The 22,908-nt window shown below is 38.4% G+C and overlaps 1 protein-coding gene and 1 non-coding gene across 2 annotated transcripts in view; one reads left to right on the forward strand and one right to left on the reverse strand.

The window, feature by feature from the left end:
• The window catches only part of THSD4 (thrombospondin type 1 domain containing 4), a 685,670-nt gene that overhangs the window by 107,321 nt on the left and 555,441 nt on the right, over nucleotides 1-22,908 (reverse strand). The gene's annotated exons all lie outside the window — the stretch shown is intronic.
• On the forward strand, nucleotides 10,630-10,736 carry LOC119533772. Its single transcript, XR_005216876.1, has one exon. It is a non-coding gene; the product is annotated as a U6 spliceosomal RNA (small nuclear RNA).

Consider the following 22,908-nt stretch of genomic DNA (forward strand, 5'->3'; position numbering starts at 1 on the left):
TACACATCAGCATACTCCTTTTCAGTTTTATGGCTCAAATGCAATACGGAGTCTCTGTTTAAAAGTTAGGACACATTTCAGAGTACTACCGCAGGATTCCTTCATTTGAGCACATAAACACCCTCATCTTTAGGTGAAGTATAGGGCCCAGCGATGACTAATTCTACAGAAGCTCTTAAAGGCAGAAGGGACAAAATTCTGTAGGAACTATAAGAAAATTAATGAAAGAATTCTAGATGGTGCTTAAGTCAGAAAACTGGCAAAAGGTTTCCATCAATCAGTAAATCAAAATCATGTGTTAAGTGTGTTAGTGTATGCAGAATATCCAATTGGAACTGTAGAGATTTATGAAGAAATGGGAAAACAGAGATGTGTTTCCAAGGAGCTTTTAATATTAAAGGGGAAAATAGAAGAAATTATAATGTAGTATACATACAAACACAAGTGAACAAAACAAACACTACCAGAAAATATAAGTGAAGCCATTAACTGCAGCCCTAAACAGACTTGGCTCATAATAGACTCTGAATAAATATCTGCTGAATGAATGAAAGAATGAATGAATGAATAGGATATTTCTGGCTGATTGATGATTGATCCAGATGAATTTCTGGGATGTTAGTTTTTAAGGTTACTTGGTGAATACAGCTCTTTAAGTGGTGGTTCATTTTCTCTGATGTTCCTTTCCTAAGGACAGAGAGTACTATCATAAGGAAGCAATGATGTCCTGATTATGGTCTCTCTGTCCAAACAGCCAAGATCCTACAACATTTTAAAATTAAAGATCAGCATAATTTTTCATATTAAAATAAAATTCTTAAACCACAGAGCATAATAACATGAAGAGGTAGACTAAACTGTTTTACAGAGCAAACAGTTAAAAAGATGAACATCAAATGAGAAGTCAGTTGCTTAATTTTTATTCTCTACTGGTTGATTGCCACTGTCTAGCCTTAGGCTCAGGGCAGACTACAAAGTCTTTTCCAACTAAATTTTGGAGTAGGAAGTGAGGAGATTCCCAGAACAGGCACCTGATAATAGGCAGGGATGTGGGCTGTCAGTTGCCCTGGTCAATGTTCACTGTGTGCTGGTAGAATTTTCTAAGATCACCTCTGATCACAGTTTCCCAAGGTACCAGACATTCATCTATTTCAGGGGTCAGCCTGTGGGCCAAATGTGGCCTGACATCTTTTTCTGTAAATAAACTTTTATTGGAAACCAGCCACTGCTTTTGCACAACCACAGAGTTGAACAGTTGTGACAAAGCCTAAAATGTTTACTCTCTAGTCCTTTACTGAAAAGTTTGCTAACTCAGGTATAGTGCAGCACTGCTGGACATCTTCACCTAACCGTACCGCTCATTTTTTCCCTAGAGATTGAAACAACAGAAACCACCACCACCACCACCACCACCACCACTCTCCAGCCTGCTTGAGCAGTCTTCCTTTCTCTGTCGCACAATCTGAGTCTAACGACATGAGGTTTGTGAGCGGAACACCCACAGGGTCTTATCACTTCCTCTGTCTTTAGCGTTTGGTTTCACAGTTGATAGGGAAAGACGGGGAATGATATGGTGATAGAAGGAAGTGTGCTCTGGCCATCTCAAAGCAGAGGTGCTCCTATGTGCAAGGACAGCTGTCGCCTTTTCTGTTGGGTATAAATCTTACAGCTCTGAACCAGTTGGTAGAAAGAGAGAGAAAAATATTTTCTATATTGCCTGCTCAACCCTGGCCCCGAAAGTGTACAAACCACATTCTCCAAAGCAATAAAATTAGAAATTAACAGCACAGATATAAGTAAAAACCCAACTTCTTAAACATTTAAATATCAAGAAATGCCTTAAGTAATTTGGGGTAAAGAGTAAATAAAAATTATACATACTTCCATTTACTTAGAATAGCACTTCCCAAAGTATGATCCCTGAGAACTTCAGGGGTCTATGATAAAACTATTTTCATAATAACACTAAGATGTTATTTGCCTTTTCTTTTTCCTTCTCTTATGCATGTAAAGATAAAGAACAAGAAAAATTTATTGATATAGTTTCAGATTTCACATTGCAACTAACTTTTAGGAAATTGTGCTTTTCTAGTTTTGATGTGGTATCAAAGAAGATCTATAATTACCTGAAAAGGCTACCAAACTACCTCTACATTTTCTGACCACATATTTGTGAGCCCAGATTTTCACATACTTCAGCCAAAACAATATATTGTAATAGACTGAATGCAAAAATGGACATGAGAATTCAGTTGTCTCCATGAAGCCAGATATCAAGAGATATTTGTAAAACTGCAAAACAATGCCATTGCTCTAAAAAATATTTTGTTTTGGGAAATAGTTATTTTTCATAAAACTATGTTATATAATGAGTTTATTATTGTTATTTTAAAATGAATTAATAATTTTAAAAACTTCAGTTTTAATTTTGAATACTATAAATATCAATAAATGCCAATAAATACAACTTATATAAACAAAAGCTCTTTCAGGTCTTTGATACTTTTTAAGTGTTAAGGGATCCTGAGATCAAACATTTGAGAACCACTGACTCAGAAAATAACAAAAATTAAACTGCCACATATTAAATTTATGAGATGTGGTCAAAGCCTTAGATACTATTTTTTCTTTAAAAATGAAAATCAAAGTGGAATTTGTGAAACAGAAGTTTATGAATTAAAAAAAAATAGAAAATTTGCATTAGAACCTAAGAGTTCATTTTCAGTATATACATAAATAAGCAATTCTAATAAAGAAAAAAGTAATAAAGCCCCAATAAATAATACTGCAAAGTGAAAAAGAGAGTACAAAAGAGGACATTTAAATTATAAGCAAATTCTATATATAATTCTATTTACTGCATTTGAAAATCTCCATGAAAAGGATACATTGTTAAAAACCAAGAATTACCAAATCGACTTAAGATGAAAAAGAAAACTTGATAGGCTAATATGCATAGAAATATTTAAAATTTATCGAAAAGAATTTCTTCCAAAATGATTGTAGGGCCAGATGTTTTTTTTATTGGTGAGTTTCCTTCAAAATCTAAAGGAAAAGGTAATTATACAAACCTTTCCAGAGCTCATAAAAATTGGAAAGCCTCAGAGAAGCAGCACAAAATGAAAACAGGCCAATCTCACTGTGCCAGTTTGAATGTATTGTGTCCCCCAAATGCCATTATCTTTGTGGTCTTGTGTGAGGCAGACGCTTGGGTGCTGGTTGGATTTGCTTGGAGTATGCCCCACCCAGCTGTCGGTGATAATTTTGATGAGATGTTCCCATGGAGGCATGGCCCCACCCATTTGGGGTGGGCTTTGATCAGTGGAGCTATATAAATGAGCTGACTCAAAGACGAAAGAGAGTGCAGCTGGGAGTGATGTTTTGAAGAGGAGCAAGCTTGCTAGAAAGGAAAGTACTGGGAGAAAGCCGTTTTGAGGCCGGAGCTTTGGAGCAGATGCCAGCTGCCTTCCTAGCTAGCAGAGGTTTTCCGGACACCATTGGCCGTCCTCCGGTGAAGGTACCCGATTGCTGGTGTGTTACCTTGGAAGCTTTGTGGCCTTAAGACTGTAACTGAGTAGCAAAATAAACCCCCATTTTGTAAAAGCCTATCCATCTCTGGTGTTTTGCATTCTGCAGCATTAGCAAACTAGGACACTCACTTATGAAAATAGAACTGAAAAATTCTAAGTACTAGCAAACTGAATTTCACAGAACATTAAAAGCATTGCTGTACAAGATCAAGCAGGGTGTATTCTAGGAAAGCAAGGATGATTTAATCCTAGGAAATCTTTAGGAAAAAAATAAACAGATGCCAAAATGGCATTTAAAACTCATCCTCATAAAAGTATTTACAAAATTAGAAACAGACTTCCTCAACCTGATAATGAGTATGTAATCATACATTCATTTAAACATTGATTGATCATATGTCTGTCTTTCTTGATAGTGAAAATTTGAGGCATTCACATGAAAATAAAAACAGGTTGGAGGATCTAAGATGGCGGCATAGAGGGGAATGGAAGCTTGTTAGTCCCCCTGGAACAACTGAAAAAAACCAGGAACAATAGTAAATAATCCAGAATGACTGCAGGGAGACAAACATGACCGTCCATTCATCAGACACCAACTGAATTGGGAGGAATGCCCGAGATTGCAGCATAAAATCTGTAAATAAAAACTGCAGATCCAAGCTGGGAGACCCCTCCCCCCACAGCCTGAGCTGTAAAGCCTCGTGGTGCTAGAGAGAAGCTCTCTCCCAGCAAGCAAATATAGCTCAGCTGAGCTCCAACTGGGGTTTTAATTAGCGAGTGTGAACTGCTCACTATGGGCTATGGATCCCCAACAAGCAGACAGGGGCTTTGGGTGACGACTGACCTTGGAGAGCCAGAGGATCACCGCAGACTAGCCCTGAAGGGCACCTTCTGTCCCTTTTTTGGCTCAGTGAAGAAAGCCTCAGATATTTTCAGTTCCCAGTGCTCTGACCCAGACAAGGGTGGAGACAGCACAGGGAGAGAGAGACCATTGAAATGCTAATGACCTCTCTCTCCCTAGGGGGTCTATCTTCCCTAAGAGGAAATGGGTGGGGCCCAGCTCTACTACCTGCCTTCCATTCAGAGCCAGACCCCAGAGCCTGGGGGAAAACAGCCACGGGCCACACATCCTTACACCAGTCTGGAATTACAGGCTGACAGGTACCACTTGCTGGGCAGAAAAGCACAGTGACCTGAAGCATCACAGGGTTTACCAATTTTCTCAGACACACCTTCAGGGAAACCGGATACTGAATATTTCTTCCTTCTGGGATCTGAGCCCATTCTGGTCTGGGAAAACCTGATTGGGTAACCAAGGAAATCATGCCTAGACAACAGAAAACTCTAGCCTACACTAAGAAAAATGAAGTTATGGCCCAGTCAAAGGAACAAACTTACACTTCAACTGAGATACAGGAATTGAAACAACTAATAGTAAGTCAATTAAAAAAGTTTAGGGAAGATATGGTGAAAGAACTGAACTGTATAATGAAAACACTGGGAGTACATAAGGCAGAAATTGAAAGTTCGCAAAACCAACTGGCAGAATCTATAGAAATGAAAGGCACAACACAAGAGATGAAAGACACAATGGAAACATACAACAGCAGATCTCAAGAGGCAGAAGAAAACACTCAGGAACTGGAGAACAAGGCACCTGAAAGCCTACACACAAAAGAACAGATAGAGAAAAGAATAGAAAAATACGAGCAATGTGTCCGGGAACTTAAGGACAAAACAAAAAGCAAGAATGTATTATGTCATTGGTGTCCCAGAAGGAGAAGAGAAGGGAAAAGGGGCAGAAGCAATAATAGAGGAAATAATCAATGAAAATTTCCCATCTCTTATGAAAGACATAAAATTACAGATCCAAGAAGGGCAGCATACCCCAAAAAGAACAGATCTGAATAGGCCTACATCAAGACACTTAAGAAGCAGATTATCAAATGTCAAAGACAAAGAGAGAATCCTGAAAGCAGCAAGAGAAAAGTGATCCATCATATACACAGGAAGCTTGATAAGACTATGTATGGATTTCTCAATAGAAACCATGGAGGCAAGAAGGAAGTGGGGTGATACATTTAAGATACTGAAAGAGAAAAACCGCCAACCAAGAATCCTATATCCGGCAAATCTATCCTTCAGATATGAGGGGGAGCTTAAAATATTCTCTGACAAACAGACAATGACAGAGTTTGTGAATAAGATACCTGCTCTACAGGAAACACTAAAGGAAGCACTGCAGACAGAAAGGAAAAGACAGGAGTGAGAGGTTTGGAACACAATTTTGGGAGATAGTAACACAGCAATGTAAGTACACTGAACAAAGATGACTGTGAGTATGGTTGAAGGAGGAGGGCTGGGACCATGTGGGGCACCAGAACAAAAGACGAACGATAAAGACTGGGACTGTGTAACTCAGGGAAACCTAGGGTGCTCGACGATTGTAATAAAAGGTACAAATGTTTTTACATGAGGTAGAACAAATGAATGTCAACATTGCAAGGTGTTGAAAACAGGGTGGGATTGGGGGGAGAACGCAGTCAGTGCAAACTAGAGACTATAATTAATAGAAACATTGTATTATGCTTCCTTTAATATAACAAAGGCAATATACCAAAGCTAAATGGATATGGGGGCAGGGTGGGGAATAGGGGAAGGGTATGGGACTCCTGGCATTGGTGATGTTGTCTGACTCTTCATTCTACTTTAGGTTAATGCTGTCTTTCCTTTTGTTGCTTTCTAGCTATCCAGTTTGTTTTGTTTGTTTGTTTTTTTCTTTCTCTTTTCTTTTTCTTTTTCTTTTGCCTCTCTGCCTTCTTTGATTCTTTCTCCATCTTTGTGGAAGAAATGGAGATGTCCTTATACAGATAGTGGCGATGGTGCTAAATACATAAATATGTGACTATACAGGGAACCAACGATTGTTTACTTAGGACGGAATGTATAGTGTGTGAACAAAACCATCTTAAAAGAAATGGGTTGATGAAGAAACCTTGAGGGCACTATATTGAGAGAAATAGGACAGACACATAAAGGCAAATATTGCAGGGTCTCACTGATATGAACTAATTATAATATGTAAACTCATAGAAATGAAATATAAGTTACCAGGATATAGAATGAGGCTAAAGAAGGTGGAGCGGTTGCTTATTATGAGCAGAATGTTCAACTAGGGTGAACTTAAATATTTGGAAATGGATAGGGGTGATGGTAGCATGTACTAAGAATAACTAACAGTGCTGAATGGTGTGTGAACGTGGTGAAAAGGGTAAGCTCAGAGTCACGCATGTCACCAGAAGGAAAGTTGGAGGTTAAAAGATGGGAATGTATAAGACAGTGAATCTTGTGGTGGACAATGTCCATGATTAACTGGACAAATATTAGAAATCTCTCTCACAAACTAGAACAAATGTATGACACTATAACTAGAAGTTAATAATAGAAAGGCATATAGGGAAAAATATATACCTATTGCAAACTATATACTACAGTTAGTAGTATTTTAACATTCTTTCATCAACAGTAACAAATGTATTATACCAAAACTATGAATCAATAATGGAGAGGGGCATGGCTGGGGTATGGGAGAATCTGAGTTTCCTTTTTTTTTGTCTTTATTTCTTTTCTGGAGTAATGAAAACGTTCTAAAAATTGAAAAAAAAATTAATTGTGTTGATGGATGCACAGCTGTATGATGGTACCATGGGCAATTGATTGTACACTTTGGATCTTTGGCTAGTTGTATGGTATGTGAACATTCTCAACAAAATAAATAAAAGAAAAAATATATATATATAAATATATATATACACATATATATGTAAAACAGGTCAAGTATGTCTACTATCACTTACTGACAATCGTTTTAGAAATTTTGGTAAATATATCATGAATTGGAAATCAGAGGCAAATGTCTATATGATATGATTATACCATTAGAAAACAATGAGAATCAATCGAAGAGTACTTAGAATTAATAAAAGTTCAACAAAATGGCCAGATGGAGATAAATATAAGAAATCCATAACTTTTCTCCATGCTAATAACAATTTTGAAGATAAAATAGGAACAGATTTCATTCTCCACGTTCACCATCATACCTCAACAAAATACAATTAAATACCTAAGACCAACCCCCACATGTAATATAGAGAACTTACATGGGAAATACCAAAATTTTACCAAGAGATATACACTACCTTGAATACGTGGAAGCGAAAGCTGTGCTCTTAGACTCAATGTTTTACCTTTGCTGACTCCACCCCAATTGATTTGTAGATATATCTTTCTGACCTCCTTTAAGAGGCTTTCCTGATCACCTCACTCAAACTGCACCCGTGTTCCCCCAGCCAATCACTGGTTCTCCTCTTGCCTTGTTTTATGCTCTTCATAGCACATATGGCCACCCAAAATTATCCCTTTGTTCTTGTGCCTCCTGTTCGAGATAATTGAAAATAGAGAAATTCAATTTAAATAAAGCATTACCGCCTGCTGAGAACATGCTTTTAGGAGTCGGTCATTTCCTTGGGTAAAGCTCTAGATAATCACCTAGAGCTTTGGTGTTCAGAACTTGCCAACAAGAAAAGGAAAGAGATAGGTTTCAAAAGTGCTGCTTTAGAGGCTTAGCTCCTCTCAAATGTAATTCAGATTTCCCTTTGCCTCTCTCTCTAAAGTAAGACTGATCAATTTTCCAACTCCTTAATTTACTCATCATCCCTTCTACTCTCATTCGTTCCACATCATCGCAAAATATGAAATGCAATTTACCATTCCATGATGTAGCAGAACTTTCATGAAGGCTACTTTTTGTATAAGATGTTCAACCTATAACCACAGAATAGTTAACACATGTACACAAACTTTGGTCTTCAATTACGATTAAATTTATTGTTTGGAATCACTGAGCCCACTGACATACAACATCTTTGTTTACTTTATTTAGTCATTTCCTGTTCCTCAGATTCTTGGTATAGACCTGCCCTTTCTGAAACACTTCTCTCCACCTCTTCTTCCCTGACTACTGCCAAAAAATGTTTTTAGAGCAGAGGTATGATCCTGTCCCAGCATTCCTCTAGTCTAGTTGTCAGTAGTTGACCACTGCCAAAGATTTAATCTAAAGTATGTAGCTTGGGACGAAAGGTCTTTCACGGCCCGGACATACCCTCCAGCTGCAATTGCAAATGCCAAATGCCAAACCTTCACTTATTTTCTATGACAGCATATCTCGAGCACACCTCACATTTCCTTCTCTGTATCTTTGCTCATACTACGCCTTCAGACTGAAATCCCTTTCCCATAATTCTTCTGATGAAATCCTACTCATTCTCTAAAACGGTTTTCGGCAAAATACTTCCTGAGGGTCAAATTTGACTGTTGCCTAATTTTGTAAATGAAGTTTTATTGGAACGCAGCCATGCCCATTCATTTATACATCATCAATGGCTGCTTTCTCACTACAACAACAGAGACCAAATGGCCTGAGAAGCCTAAAATATTTACTATCTGGACCTTTACAGAAAAGGGTTGGCAACCCTGGCTCTAAAGCCCAGTTTAAGCCACCTTTTCCACGTGCCTCATCTGATTATACTGTTAGAAATATTTTCTCCACCCTTTCCACTCTTATGGCACTGGGTGTCTTATCAGAGCCATCAAAGGATTCCCACATAGACTGTAAACGCTTTGCAGGGCTGGGACTGTGCATTGTCCAACTTCATGTTGCACACAGTAGGTGCTTATGATATTCATTGGCATGTTTGTTTTAGATGAATCATTTAGGTGAATCAAGTCAGATAAAGAGTGATGCTTTACTTAATCAAAGAAAGCAAATAAGGTTTCTGATTCAGATTATATAATTACCAGGTGAGAGGAAAAAGAAAGACTGATCAGGAAGACAAATTTTGCCCTCAAAAGCACAACAAATATAGGTTTGAATGTAAGGTCACAAAAGAAGTTGAAGGGGTAGAGCTATATGAAAGCATATTTTCCAAGGAAGAATATAAATATGAACTCAGAATTCAGACAGAAGAAGTAGACCTTTTCTAGACTGATACTTATACTATTTCTAATTCAAAGAGTAGTGTCTGACCTGGAAGAGGATAGAGGAGAATTAGAAGATGCCAGAAGTTATTTTAAGAGCTGTTGATGCTTGGCTAAACAAGGTTAACTCAAAATCAGAGGGAGAAAGGAAGCTTATCTTCAAAGCTCACCTATTGAGGGATTTATCAGCAAGAATTAAAGGTTCAGTAAAAGCACAGAATCTGATGGGAGTACTGCTTAATGGGAGAAGGGAAAGGGATGCTCAATTTCTCCTATGGGAAGGTGAGACCTGGGGAGGGGAAGGGGACAAACCCGGAAGGCAGATTTCACATTTCAAGACTCCAAAAGAGGGTAGTAACCACAGAAGGTATTCCCATGTGTCGGTTCAGAAATCCTTGAAATCACTGTTTTTCTCAGGTGTCAGTTCTCTTTCATTAAGTCAACTATACTTACTAAACGCTGTTTAAACCTGAGATCTCTCTTCTTGGGGCTTCACTTGTATTAACTGCCTAACGTGGCAGTTCAGTGATCTAACATATCACAAAAAGCCAGACTTTGATTCAGAGGGAAGGCTTAGATGCACTTCAAAGTGGATTAGGGAATGGACAGATTTAGGGACATCATTATCCACACTGGACTCACAGGTTCTGAGCTATTACCCTAATCCAGGTAGGAGGCCTGGGAGCGATTAGCAGCTCTGCTGAAGATGCTGTCTGGAGGCCCTGCTACCTACCACGGGTTGAAGACAATGTTATCCTTTCTGCAAGGTCAGGGGAGTCAAATCACTTCCATAAAAATCCAAGATCCAGCCCACTCAACAGTTGCTTCATGCATTTGAAGAAACTATCCCGTTAGGTGTACATTAAAAGTAGGTACAGGTGTTTTGCATATTTCTTAGACAGATGATGCAATTAAAAACAAAAAAGAAACCAGAGCTTAACTATTTCCTTCAAAACAAAAAGCAAATCCCAGTATAAGCAGGCAAACTCAACCTTAAGTTTCCAGGGTAATTAGGTGCTAACTAAAAAGCAGAAAATGTGAAGCAAGAACGAACATAAGGGTGCTTACTTCAGCAGCACATATACTAAAACTGGAATGATACAGAGAAGATTAGCATGGCCCCTGTGCAAGGATAACACACAAATTCGTGAAGCATTCCCTGTTTTTTTTGAGATTATTAGGGGGATGCTCATCCTTGACCTGCAGGGCTCAGCCAGGGATTCTGAACCTTAACGAGATTGTGAAGATGAGGAAAGAAGTGAAGAGAATCTGAGTTTTGGTTATCCAAAAATTTGTTAGGCGTGTCACCAGACTGAAGTCAAAAAAAGAGTACTGAAGATGCACTGTTGAAAAAAAAACAAAGGCGTGCACAACGATTACTTGAAGAAATCCATGCCGTAAAGGAATTGAAACCTGAAGTAGTACCTAAATCTGCTCTTGGTAATCATATTGACTTTGAAAAAGTCTGCAAAACACCAGATTCTACTGCAACTGAAAGGGCAATTGCCAAATTAGCAGTACACCCTCTTCTGAAGAAAAAAAAAATAGATGCGTTAAAAGCTGCCGTCAAAGCCTTTAAAGATGCAAGACAAAATGTTGTTGAAGTTAAATCAAAGGCTTCAGAAGAAAATCATTCCAAGCATGCTTCATGTTCAAATGATGATGCAAGTAAGCTACAGCATGAAGAAACTATTATCAGTGAGCAAAAAGAGAAAGAAGCCAAAATATTAGCAAAGAAACCAATAAATAATAAAAAAGAAAAAATGGGCAAGATGGAACAAGGACCCCAAGCAGTAAGCATTCCAAATTCTCCATCAAAACCTTCTGGAAAGGATTCTGTAGCACCACTTGAACTCTGGAAGAAACTTTCTGACTCAGAAATGAAAACATTAAGTCATACTAAGAAAAAGAAAGGGTCTGATAGCTCACTTGGTGGTAGCAGTGATGGGAAGAATTGCATGGAGAAGAGAAGGAATATTTTGCTGATAGCACCAAAGAAAGGTTTTACAGTCTTCCTTGTCTGAGGATAGTGATAGTGGTGATGACTTCTTTACTGGGAAAGCCAGATGGACACGAAAGAAGGAAAGTAGCTCCCCGAGTGTTACTTGAAGAAGAAATACTTGAAACCCACTAGAATATAAGAAATAACAAAAGGAAGCCAAGTACAGAAGCCAGAAAGTCTGAATCAGTATTTTTCCATTCTTCATCTGGATCTAAAAGCTCTAGAAGAGAACGGGCTCCGAAAAGCAAAACCCCAGGTTTTTGGCAAAACGAGCCATAGATCAAGAATCAATTTAACAGGAGGGTACAAAGAGGACCTATAAGTACAAAACAGCAATTGTAGCTGCCTCTTCATCCTTTGTGGGAAGCAAAAGGCAAAAAGAACAGCAATTTCAAATTACTGTGTTTTGAGGGAAAAAAATTACATTTGATGATTAATGCCTCTTTTTGTGAACTTTGCCATCTAAATTTTTTTGTAGCCTATTTAAATTTGTTTTGAATTAGTCTCTTTTTAGTAGATTATAGAAATGTTTGCTTTTCTGTTTTTCTTTTTTGAGTATCTTCAAGTTATATTTACATAAGCCTTTCACAAATCAAGTTATGTATCCAAAATTGCATTTTAGTAATGTATCCCAGTCTGTTTCCTTTAAAAAGAATTTTGAGATCTAGCTGTCTCAAATGTTGTCATTTGTGCTTATCATGAAGAATATTTCACTAGTCCAAGCTCTGTGGTTTTTGCCTTAGAAATAAATGTTGAGATATATAAAATAACAATGAAGAAAATTGAGGAACTTTTAAATATTTTAGGTAGTCAGAACACCTTTGTTAAAGTTATTCTTGTTAGCAAAGATATTAGCTTTTATTATGGGTATTCAGATAAATTATACGATAAACATTTTTTTAACTTTAAAAAAAAAAAGAATGAGCACAAGGGATGAGATGAGAGTTGATTTCATTTTGCTCTATTGTATCTGAAAGATTTTCAAGGCATAGTGACTATGAGAGTGAAAAGAAAGTCTGTGTAAACAGATGTAAGGCCATCAGAGCTTTCCTAAATCAAAGGGAAACGTAGTGTCAGACACCAGGTGGAAAGTATGTAATGCAAAATTAAGTCCAGAAGTGCTAAAACAAACAACAGGATCAAATCCAAGTCACAGCAAGATGGCATAGTCTCTTCGGCCTGGGCTCTTTGTTTTGTGAACATTGGGTTTTCGAAGGGGCTCATGAAAGCTCACTTCTAAAGAAAAGGTGACAACTGAGTCCAAATAAAAAAATCAAATGCTCAGTGGTCACTGTCTCTGTCAGCGCTGATGAGGAACATCCAGCCAAGAGTGAGACTATCTCTTCCAGTTGTTTGTGTTCAACTGTCAACCAGCGCTGCCACTGCTACCTGCAGTGCCCATCTCAGCATCTTGTCCAGAGGCCTTACACGGACCACTGGTGTGGGTTATTTCACCTGCTTAAATACTCCTCTCAAAAACACACTTGATGCTTTATTTCCATAAAAAGTCCTACTCTGTTTCAGAACCGGACACTTTTAAAAACCAGTTTCAGAGGAACTCTGCTGAGGCAGATGGTGAAAAGTCCAGTGACTAAGATATAACTATGGGAACCCAGCCCGAGGAGTCCCAATGGGAGGGTTGGCCCATGGATGGAATAGGGTGGAGGGGTAAGAAGGCTGCAAGGAATCAAGTGGAATGCTGCTTTCTTCTAATGGGGAGGGAGAGGAGGCACAGGTTCCATTCCCCAACATACACACACACACACACACACACACACACACACACACACACACACACACACACACACACACCCCTTTCTTGCAAATGGCCACACTCACAGAATGCAGGTCCTAGGTAAGGGTTTGAATTTTGGCTCAACCACTCACAAATCCTTCACTGTAGGCAGGTCTCTTACCCAGCCGGGGCTCAGTGTCCTCATCTGTAAAATGCAGATGATGACAGGAGTTCCCCTTATGTGGATGCTGTGAGGCTTAATGAAGGTGGTGGACCAGGATTCCAGCAGTCTGGAGAGTAACAGATGACTAGTGCAATGAGCGTGGTCCCCGGATCCAGGTGGACCAAGGGTGCCTGAGGACAGACCCTCAGACAGGCTGCACAGGCATGCGTGGGCCTCAGGAGCATGGGGCCGCCTGATGTCTGCAGCCCCCGTGTTCAGCGCAGCTCCTAGTGCACAAGGACAGTTGAGAGAAGCAATGCCTAAGTCTGGACTGTGTGTCTTCAATGAGTTCACAGCCTAACTGGAGGAGGGAACAGGCATGTAAACTTATCAATTACAATAAACTATGCTAAGTACCAAACTGGAGATATGACCAAAGTCCTATGGGAATCCAGAGGAAAAATCTGCCTCTCTTTGCTTTTCCTTTTGTCTTTCTTTTATTCTTCTGCCGTGTATTAAGACAGCAAGCAGGGACTCTAAATCCCAGAAAGGCAGGTTATAGAAAAGCACTTTAAGCTGGAACTTCACAGCTGCTGAGAGATGAGCAATCCAGAGGTTGAAGATAAAACTGAAGGAGGCGGCTTGGATTGGAAACTAAGAATTCAGAGAGAGCTGATAAATGCAAACTTACTGGTAGATAAAACAATCAAGCCAACAGCCCTTTATTATTAATATCTATTTTTTAAACACTGTTCTGAAATAAGTGACCCATAAAACTTCAGCACCAAAAGGGATCTTCATGATCACACGGGCAGAGTTTCTCAACCCTGGCCCTATTGACATTTGGGGCCAAATAGGATTGTTGTGGGGGGCTGTCCTCGGCACTGTAGGATGTAGCAGCTGCCATGACCTCTACCCACTAGATGCTAAGAGCAAAATTCCTCTCCCCTTAGTTGTGACAATAAAGTATGTCTCCAGATATTGTCAAATGTACCCTGGGGGACAAAACTGCCCCTGGTTGAGGATCATTAGCAAAGGGAAATGGTCCTTTACCCTGACAGGACATTGGAATCACCTGGAGAGCTTAACAAAATCCTGGTACCCAGGCCAGGCCCCAGTCCAATTAAATGCAAATCTCTGGGGGGGTGGGAGCCAGGCAATGGCATACTGAAAAGTTCCCCCTTTGACTCCAATGTGCAGCCAGAGTGAGAACACTTATCTAGGGAAAGGCAGAACTAACATATGCCAAGTTTTTCACATACATTATCTCATTTAAAGTTAACAGCTCTAGGAAATTATAATTGTTTTCCTATTTTACCTCTGAGGAATCATCTTGGAAAGGTTAAAGGAACTTGCCCAAGAGCATCCACCCAGAAATGGCAACTCTACAGAGGCCAATTTCAATGGGCAGTTGCCAAGTGAAAACGGAAGACAAGGTCCAGAATCAGAGACTACATGGGAGAAAGAGCAAAGAATGCCACACAAAGCACTGGATGCAGTCTGGGTGGAAGGAGTAAATACATCACTATAAATTTATACCCCAGAGAAACCATTTCCTGATTAGAATGAGATCAGCACAGGGGAGATGGGGAATAAGCACATCCACTTTTCTCTTTTTGTTCTGTTAGGAAGAAGGGATTACTCCTAGAGACACAGTGTGTAAAAAGAAGCCATACGGACACACAGCTGAAGCAATTATGTGCAATTAGGTAGGCACATAGAAAGGTGCAGAAGCTAGCATAATCCTGGAGGCTTCTGGCAGTGGGGTGGAAGAGAAGGTTGTTTTCTATTCAGGGATTACTAGGACTTTTGTTAAATAGTCATTAATAAATACTGGAGCCTTGGGACAAGCTGGGAGCTTCGTGTTAATCATCCCACTTAATCCTCACAGTACTTCTAGATGCTAGGTGGTTTTGTATCTGCTTGCCAGTGTGCCCCTTCCCCAAGTACACTCAGAGGAAACACACTGGGCTCTTGACCCACTCATCAGCCCACCATTTGAGGAAAAGTCTATTGCAGAAACAGATGTAGGTTACTGTGGAAGAAACCAACTTAGTGTTCCTATGATAATCAACTAGCCATTAGCTTATTAATAAAAGTTAACAACTAAGGATCATCAGACATTGGGCAGAAACAAAAACAAGGGCAGGTCCCAATAAAAATTCTTAAAAAGCTGGTTACAGAAACAAAATTCCTTACTTTGATTAAAGGTATCTACCAGAAATATGAACATTTATTAGGAGCATTCTTGCTGTCGGGAACAAGATAAGAAAGCTCATTACCATTATTCCAAAGTGTGTTTTAGAGGTCTTAGCCAGTGCAATGAGACAAAAAAGAAATGAGAGGTAGAATATTTGAAAGGAAGAGATTATTATTATAATCTGTAGATATCATGATTTTCCACCTGGAAAAGCCAAGCCAATCAACTGAAAAACTACTAGAACTATTTAAAGAGTCTACTAAGGTGTCCAGATACTAAATAAATACACAACATAAACTGACTTCATATACACCAGCATGAGCAACTGGAAAATATAATGGAAATAAAGATCTCATGCACCATATTAGTAAAAACTACAACATACCTGGGAATAAACCTAATAAGATATATGCAAAATCTAGATGAAGAAAAATCACAAAACTTTATTAAAGAACATAAATTGGGGAGACATGCTGTGTTCCTGAATTGGAAAGACTAAAGTCTTTTTTTTTTTTCCTCCTCGAATTAATTCATAAGATTATTGCTATCTTAATCAAAATATTAATAGAATTGCAATAGATTTTGACAAGATGGTTTTTAAAGTGTATTTGGAAGAATAAATGTCCAAAAATAGCTAAGAAAATTTAGGAAAAGGCCAACAAAGTGTTTGGGTGGGAAACTGGGGAGGGATCAAGGAGCAGACCTACAAAAGTGTAAAACATTATAAAACTATAGTGATGAACACAATGTGGTACTGAACAGGAATAGATCAATGGACCTGAATAGAGAATATACAAATATATGTACACATATTTGAATTGAATATATGTTAGAGGTGGGTAGTGAAAAAAATTCAACGAATGATATTCGGACAACTGACTATTTGGGAAAAAAAGTTAAATTCCTACCTCACGCCACACACCAAAATTAATTCCAGATTGGTGAAATATTTAAATGTAAAAACTACAACCATGTAAGTAATAGAATAAAATATCAGAGAATATTTTATAATCCTGGAGGTAGGCAGGTCTTCCTAAGTAAGATGAACCTCAATAACCATAAAAGAAATGATTAACAGATTTGAATAAAAATTAAAGACTTTCTCTAAAGAGTAACAAATACCATAAGCTGAGTTGAAAGATAAGATAAAGACTAATATTTTTAATATACATAAGCACAAAATGGTTATTATTCATAACATATGAGTTCTTAAAATCAATAATGGAAACTACAAACACAATCTGAAAATGGCAAATTCATAGGAGCAGTACAAATAACAGTAAAAATTAGTGGTCAGGAGAATGCAAATAAAAAGGTAGGCTAAAAATTAAGGACATCCATAATGTTTCACATTGGTGATGGTGTGTGCACTTTTGGTGGGAGGGTAAATTAGTTCAACTATTTTGAAGAGTAATTTTGCTCTATCTTTCAAAATTTTAAGTGTGCATTCCATTCGACTTACAAATTCTATTTCTAGGAATCAATTCTACAGAAGCATTTATATAAGTGTGAAAGGACAGAGATAGAGATGGGTGTGCTGGTTTGAAACTGTTATGGACCCCAGAAGACCCATGATCTTTTAATCCAATGTTGTTGGGTGGAACTTTTTGATTGTTTCCATGGAGATGTGACTTACCCAGCTGTGTGAGAGACCTCTGATTGGATTATTTCCATGGAGGTGTTGTGTTCCACCCATTCAGGGTAAGTCTCGATTAGATCACTGGAGTCCTTTAAGAGAGCACTCAGAGAGGAGAAACTCAGATTTGCTGAGAGAGACATTTTGGAGAGAAGTTAAAATATGTAATCCAGAGTTTGTCCTAAGAAGCTAAGAGTTGACACAGACCCAGATGCTTGGAGATGCCAGGAGATGCAGACAGAAGGATGTCTGGAGATGTTAAGCTAAGAGATGAGACCCAGAGTTTGCCCTGGAGAAGCTAACAGAGGACGCCCAGATGCTTAAAGAGAAATGCCCCAGAAGAAACAAGCAGAGAGCTGAGAGAAGCTGAGACAGAAGCGCAGAGATATTTTGGAAAAAGTCATTTTGAAATCAGAACCCGGGAGCAAAAGACTAGCAGACGTCAGCCATGTGCCTTCCCAGCTGACCGAGGTGTTCGGGATGCTATTGGCCTTCCTTCAGTGAAGGTATCCTCTTATTGATGTTAGTTTGGACACTTTTATGGCCTAAGAACTTGGGTTATTTGTAAACTAATAAATCTCATTTATAAAAGCCAACCCATTTCCAGTATTTTGCATAAAGGCAGCTTTAGCAAACTGGAACAATGGTTATTCATGAACCTTTATGTTCCTCTACCCAGAATTTGCTCTATTTCTTCCAGAAACAAATTTTTCAGAGGAACAAATTTTCCAGATATCTATCTTGGATTTTCTCTTTCATGCTACAGCCTTTAAGAAAAAGTTTAGTGATCCTTAGTTGTCTATCCATGTTATTTTCTGTCATCCATTGATACTTAAGACAAGCTATAGGAAGGCTAAGAACTCTGTACCCATGGGCAGAGCTTGTTAGCAGGCGAAGTTCCACAGGGTGAGAGAATGGGGTACCAGTCATTAAGCTGCAACTTTCTCCGGTTCCAGAAAGAATGCTGGAGCCTCTACTTGGGGCACCAAAACGCTTACCCATGCTCTACTTCTCTTCAGCTTTTGGATAAGGCAGTAGATGCCAGCAGCATGTGTGTGTGTATGCTGCTCCATCCACAGGATTTTCAATTATTATCCCAATTTTCAGCCCCATTACCTCCCCCTACTCTCCATTTTACACGCTGCCTCCCAGGCTTAGAGGCTCCTGGGGCTCTGCCGGGCAAGCCTGCCCCTCCTCCACACATCCCCCTGCATACCTAGGCTACAGTGGCCTCTGCTCTGCTTTATTAGTTAACATTCTTCGTCAGCTTTCTTCTTCCAGTAATTTGTTAAAATTTTCTGTCCACTGATGGCCCCTTTCCTGCTTTCTTGGTGGTTTTTATTCTTTTAGTATCATTTTGATGGAATCTTGTGAGGAAGGGGAGAAAAACTCATGTGTTCCATCTGCCATCTGAACCAATAATCCAAAGCATTATTTGTACATAATATAAAATATTGGAGACAATCTAAGCATCCTCCAATAGGGAAATGCTGAAATAATTTGTTACATCTGTTGTAACAGATGTAACTCAGAATGCTCTGTACTTAGAAAAAAAAATGAAGTAGCTTTATATGTATTAATACGGAAAGATAGCCATGATATAATATTAAAATAAACAAATTGCAAAAAGGGTGTTTTGTAATATCAATTAATTCTATCTACATATTTGTACTTGCACAAAGGTTTGGAACTTACACCTTGAGCTGTTAAGGATGGTCATTTACCTCTGAGGGAGCCAGGGGACCAAGTGTGGGGTTGGTATGAAGAAGGAATTTCATCTTTTTTGCTCTGTATCTTCAGCATTGCTTAAAATTTTTACCATGCGTATGAAAAAAAATCTTTGAACATAGTTGTCATATAAATGTAAGCCATCACATTATTAAACACTCCAATCTTTCCCATAAAGAAAGCTGCTCAAATAATAAAGTAAATAAAGGTTTGTAAATTATACATATTCCATGACTTGATTTTTAAAATGCTAACCATTATAAACATTATTAAAATTCTGGGGGAAAATGTTTAAAAGTAAAGGTATTTGCATTTTATTTTTAAAAGCTTACAGACTTTCAAAAATCCCTTCCAAGTTTAAGACCATGACAATATAACATGTTGGCAGGTAGTACATGTCTTGTATAATCAGTTTTTGATTAGTATAGTTTCATATGTCTAATTTCTTAACTGTTCCATAATGATATTAGTAAACTGAACTGACTGAACCATGCCAAACTTTGATATTCCAGCTAAAATAATTTTACATCTTGTTATTAAAGAAGAGGCAAGTAATATAAAATGTCAATCATCTTAGTAAAACTAGATGTAAGTTTTTATTTCCAAAATAGCTGGGTTCAGAATAATTCATGTGCAAAAGGAGAATGCATAGCTTACAACAGATACAGAGGTTCAAAAGTCTTTTTCATTAAAAAAAAAAAGATCTAGGAAACTATAATCCACCAAAGTCTATATTTTGGAGCATGTGGACAAATTCAAATGAACACCAAAATTCTGCAGTTTCATTACTTTTTCACATAAAATGAGATGAGTAAACATTCTATCTGTTGAAATATGTGCACCACCACTAAATTCTCCAGCTTTGCTCAAAGAAACGTAAGCATTGTGGAGTGGCCAGTCTGCCTCCCCACCCCCTTTCACCCCCCACCCCCCAGCTCTGCCCTGGGCCAGTCCTTCTGTGAATAGTAGCAAGGCCAGGGCCAGAGTTCAGCTTGAGAATTTAAGTCCAGCAGGCCCAATTCTGCGACCATCAGATCAGACTGAGTCATAAACTCAGAGTTAAGTTCAATATGCAATCACTATACTATACTCTATACCGTACTATATTAACTTGTATGCATGCCTCCGTCTGTTTCGTTTTTGAATTTTAAATCTCGATTTTAACATCGTAACTCTATAATTGCATTGTGAGTAAATAACAGCAAATCCTTTTTGGAAGCAAGCAATCCGCTTTAAAAGTCAAAGACAACCATGCATGTGAAAATGCTTTGGAGATGACATGAGTAGTCTTGTGTGAGTCTTCTAAATATTAAGGGTTTAAATTTTTTTTTCATGAGGTAATTAAATCTTCTCCTCCAGCACCAATAATACAAGTTTGTCTGTTTTTATAGAAACCCACTTTCTATCTTTATCAAATTTGGGGAATCAGTAATTACAAATACCAAGTATTTCACAAGGAAAAGTTTGATTTGCATTACAAGTAACTATATGGAATTCTGGAAAATAATAGGGCAACTGAAAAAACTTGTTAAAATTGTGCAATTTCTAAAGCAATGATACAAATTTAAGCTGTTAATTTCCTTTATACTGTCTATTCTGCAGAACACACTTTTGCAAATGGTGGACTCCATTTTGTGCACCACGTCAAATTTTATAGAAAATGCAGTTTACACAGCCACAAATCACAAGGTTAAGAAGACAGAAACGTTCATCATTAATTGGAAAATTGTAGAGAAACCACTGCATCCCTTTGAAAATGTTTCAATGTTTGAAAATGTATAATGTAAAAAATAAAATCATTGGAAAGCTCAAGTATAGCTAAATACACTTGTGTTCTAATAATGGCTTGTCCATAATTTCAAGCAATTTTATGCAAATTAACTTAAAAAAATATACACAGACTTCACAGAGCTGGGGATTTGGCAGGATAAATGGGTTAAGTAAAGAGAACAACTGTGATGAATCAATGAACTGTAAACTTTAAAAAGGTGCATTTTATGGTTTGTGAATTATATTTCGATTTAAAAAAAAGTAGAAAAGAAAGAAAAAAACATCCTGGGTAACTTAAGCGCTACAGAGAGAAGCTTGTGTTAATCACCTCTCGATGCTACTTTCGATATATCCTGCTCTGTTTTTGCTCCCCTCCTTTGCCCACAAGGTGTTGTGTAATATTGCAACGGACCCTATGAACTTCTCCTGCACCGCACTGAAGGTTGGGCATTGCAAGTGGGACTTCACTTTCTGACCACCCTCCCATTGACTCTTCATACATCCATTCTCGCTCTGTCTCCCCTTCATCATTTTTATATAGAGAGGAAGTTCCTATCCCAGGAAGCTTTGACATTTTGACAAGCTCTCTGAGAAGCAAAAGAAAGGGAATGAACATTTGTCAACTGCTTAATAAGTGCCAGGGGCTCTGCTGGGGCCCACATCTGTTATCCTATTGATTCTCATACCTGCTTATGGGGTCAGGATTCTTATTCCCATACTCCAGGTGAAGTCGCTGACTGTGAGAGCTGTTTCCATTCATACATCTGCTTGACACGTACCCGGAGGGCACAGCTCAGATATTGCTTAGTGAATAGGATTAACTATTCTAGCCAGGGAAAATTTACTAAAAACAACACAGCTCATAAAAAAGTGGTATTGTTTGTTGTTATGTTCGAACACAATGGCACTTCAAATAATCCTCCTGAAGAACATTTTCCATTCTAGGAGACAGGATGTTTATGGAGATGTGATCTCAGTACAAAACAAAGGAAGAAACACACAAAGACTCTGTTTTGCTATTAGAAATAACATACAAACCACTCACTGGGAAACTAGGCGTACTGCCACTTTGGTGGCTCCTGGGTTTGCCAGAGCAAATGTAACAACTTTCCACTTTAATTGGGTTTGTCTCAGAGTCCCATCTGTCATCCCTTCCTCCTCCACCCAATGAAACCAAATGAAGTTAGTTTTGGCTGTACTCGACTCGGTAGAAAAGGAAGATCTGCAAAATCGGGAGTTCCTGGATTTGGAGTTAGCCTCTGGGTGATCCTGATCCTTGAAAATTGCAAAATTAAAGATCTTCCAACTGCTGCAGCCATTGACTGCTGCATGGCCAAGACTGTACCAGAGGAACTCAAGTTCTGAGAACTGCCCAAGGGTATTATCTTGAAAGACCACCAATCCCAGCTCCACCTCTTATTTGCTGAGTGATTTTTGACAAGTTACATAATCTCTCTGTGCTTGTTTCCTCATCTGTAAAACAGATGTGGGAATAGCTCCTAACCCCTAGGGCTGATTAGAAGGTTCAATGGCATCATACATGTAAACCACTAAGAATAGTGCCTGGCACATAATTTGTGCTATGTGAGCCCTTGTTAAATAAATAATTAAAAAATAAAAATGAATACTGCTGTTCATTAAATGTCTTTAAGAAATTGCTTCCTGATATTATTTTAACTGATTTATGCAAGCTTATGCGTATTTTGTATTTGGTAAAAACTAATCTGTATGGCTGCTTGTTTGTTTTGCATGGAATGTAAACAGTCCAGAAACCCAAAGAATGTCACAAAGATCTCCTTTTGCAGGAAAGTGAGTTTAAAAAAAAATGGCTTCTCAATATTTATGATATTGCCCAAAATGACTTTAAGGGATTCTGCAGACGCTGTAGCTATTCAGAAGACAAACGTACTACTTACCTGAAGACTTGCTACTGCAGCCAGCTGAATCCAAAAGAAGAGAAAATTGACTTTTGTTTTAGACCCCTGGGGAGTGAAGGTCCAGACAGTCTCATCAACTGCCCCTGGCCACCTCAAACACTAACAGATCTCCTGGCTTTGCAAAGAGCCTCCACCAGCTCAGAGAAAAAAATTACCCTGTTATCTATT

Source organism: Choloepus didactylus, chromosome 4, assembly GCF_015220235.1.
Source record: "Choloepus didactylus isolate mChoDid1 chromosome 4, mChoDid1.pri, whole genome shotgun sequence".
NCBI classification, from domain to species: domain Eukaryota; kingdom Metazoa; phylum Chordata; class Mammalia; order Pilosa; family Megalonychidae; genus Choloepus; species Choloepus didactylus.